Genomic DNA, 3,113 nt, shown 5'->3' with positions numbered 1-3,113 from the left:
TGCAGATGTTGCTTGACCAGGGCTCACACCCCAGTCAACCAACAACCCAATTTCTCACAAACCTCATAAGCAGAAAACTGTTTGTCTATGTCATCTCCCGCCACATAACTGTGCACCAGACACTTGGGTATGTGAAATCTTTTTTCTCTGTCAGATACTGCAGCTATGCTGCCCCCATCACTGCTGGAATATTCCTGCCTGGCCGTGAAGTCCAGCGCTTTCAGACTCCGTTCATGAGCCAGTAAAACTTTATTTTCTAGTAAGGCTCTGTCTGCCTTTTTAACTTTGCCTCCATTTTTAAATTACTCACCTGCAGCTTGAATTAATTCTGCCTCTTCCCTCTTCTCCGCCATTTCCTTTGGGCAGAGACTGCAGGAAGGGAACTGCTCTCTGCCCTGCCAGGAAGCTCCGATTCAGGGATCACCCCATCCTCATCCAGTGCAGGTGTTTTTTCAGTGGTCCATCTGTCAGCCTATCATCCTCAGCTGTGATTTCATCCAATGCGGAGTGCCCAGGCCCTCAGCACCTTTTGCATCTCCACCTTCCTGCTTGTGCTCTAGGCAGGAAGTCTCTGAGCTGGGCCAGAGTGTATTCCTTCTATGTAGTCCAGCTTAAATGCCATGCTTGTGGCTGTAGATCCAGCAGACATGATTTGGAGGAAAAATAAAAAATCAGGGAGAATTTTTATATTCAAATTGGTCTTAAGTATGGAATGGTAGTGTAACCAAATCACTGTATGGCACTGCACAAACACATGTCCTATCCTCACTTCTGATCACCAGTGTTAGAAAAATGGGCTGTGGGTTGACTGGTGGATAATCCCTGATCAAGCAGTAACCACAATTCTAGTCAGGGTAAGGCATAAGCTAACCTTAAATTAACCCGTGCTCGCCTTCTGGTAGCTTGACACAGAGCAGTGAGGCCTAACTTAGAGGCAAAGTGTAAAGTATTTGTGTAATACTTCAAACAATAAAACAGATAAAATACCGCACAAGAAGATTCTATACAAGGTTAGAAAAATAGATCAGAATTTACTAAATAAAAGAAGACCAAAATTACAAAAATCCAATAAGTATAACTAGAAATATTGAATTTCAGAGTTTTAAATAAAAGTAACACCAAGAAGCAAAATGCTCTTTTGGGCATATCTGGTCACAGCAGTCTGGGAAAAAGTCAAAAGTACCTCTTTTGTGCTGGCTACAGGGACCCAGTTAGGCCCGGTGAACCAAAGTATCTTGAACCCTGGTGGCAAAGCATTGCATGAATCTGCTTCGAAGATCTGCTGTGCAGCCGAGGTAAAGCGTCAGTCCCGACATGTGGCGAGGTTGTAGTGCAAGGTCCTGCTGAGTATACATTGAGGATCCTGTTGACAGGGCTTGTGATGCAAAGATAAATGTAGAGGATGCATCGCTCAGTTGAGGAAATGCATCAATTCCGATGAGTGGTGAAGCTGTGATGAGGAGTTTCATCGTCACGGCTGCTGTCGACAAAAGATTCGAGGAACTTGCTCAGGGAAAATCTTTTTATTGGGGGTTCGGCAGGGGATGCATTGAACCCAAGATGCGAGATGTGGGGGCAATGATGCCTTTTGTTATGGTTCTAGTTCACACAACAGCAACTATATATCAGTTCTGGTCAAAGATGCACAGCTCAGGCAAGGAGATGCATCAGTTCTGCTTAGGGATGTATCACTCATCAGAGGATGCATCAGTTTCTCTGAGAAAACATCTTAGGCCCACTTCCAAGGGTCCAGAACTGGGCTTGCACCACTTGGCAGGGTTGACTCATAGATGCCAGAGTCCAGGTGTTGAAGCAGGGTGGTTGAAAGTGTTTTATATGCCTGGGACTTCAGATCAGGAGGTCAGCCAGCTAACCATTAAAGTCACTCTGGGTTCAAGCAATGCAGGTGCAGTCCTCCTCAGCCAGGCAGGGGAACTGCAGGCATCAGGTCAGCACAGCAAGACAGGAGTCTAGCAAAGCATCAGTCCAGTATAGAGGCAGTCCTTTAGCAGCACAAAAGTCCTTTTCCTCACAGTATATTCACAGGTTCAGAAGTGTACTGAAGTGGTGATGTCAGAGATCCAGTACCTATACCCAGTTGGGGCTCTGAAGTGGGTGAGACCTCAAAGGCAGACCTTTGGAGTACACAAAGGTCCTGTCCTTCCTGCCCTGGCTCCAGACACACTACATGGGGGTTGTTGGAAAATGGGTTATTGGTAGGGCAGGTAGGTACCTACACCTAGCAACAAGCCACTAACCTCCACCTAGGTACAGTAAATAAAACACAGGAAACAGCTTAAAAATCCAAAACCAATTTATAAAAATAGTTTATATTTTTATCTTTAAAATGACACAAAAACGATTAAAATCGGTTCAGGGGAACCGGAGATATGAATTTTGAAAGTATTATTATTTTTCTAGCGCTTAGAAACAAAAAGCGCCAATCGGGTCATCTGGTTGCACCAGGACCGGGACAAAGTCAAAGTTTCAGGCCGACCGCGATGGAGCCCTGCTCGGCTACAAGTCGCGGGAGGCCTCGGTTAAAAAGTTACCTTCTGACTTAGTCTTTATTTTGAAGTTTTTCTTCACCGGGACGAACCTGCCAGTTGAATCCGACCTCCTGGAGCCCTTGTCCGGATACGCGATGTGGGTTTCCTCGGTGGAGACTTTTACCTTCGGACTTAGTCGTTTTTTCGAGATGAAAATCCTTCGACCGGGGTAAACCTGGATCTTGATCCGACGTCCATGGAGCCCTTCTCGGATACGATGGCTGGGAGGTCCCGGTCAACTTTTTACGTTCGGACTTAGTCTCTTTTTTGGATGTTTTTCTTTACCGGGACGAACCACGAAGTCAGGCCGGGTCGCGGTTGAGGCAAGCCGGCTAGAATTTCCGCGGCGGGTCGGTCCCTATCTGGAGCTTTTTTTCAAAAATTCTCAAATCTTTTCCAAACTTCTGGGGCTTCACCCAGATGTTCTTTTAAGGTTCTTTTGGGGTCCACAGCTCACCCCAAGGGTCCAGAAGTTCTGTGATGGTCCTTGGGGGGTGCGGACTTCAACTCCCAGAATGCACCTGGCGCAAACTCCTTTTTGGCCACTGGACAGTGGTCAGCTGG

Source organism: Pleurodeles waltl, chromosome 5 (genome assembly GCF_031143425.1).
Source record: "Pleurodeles waltl isolate 20211129_DDA chromosome 5, aPleWal1.hap1.20221129, whole genome shotgun sequence".
In the NCBI taxonomy this organism is placed as follows: domain Eukaryota; kingdom Metazoa; phylum Chordata; class Amphibia; order Caudata; family Salamandridae; genus Pleurodeles; species Pleurodeles waltl.
This window is presented reverse-complemented; position numbering follows the sequence as displayed.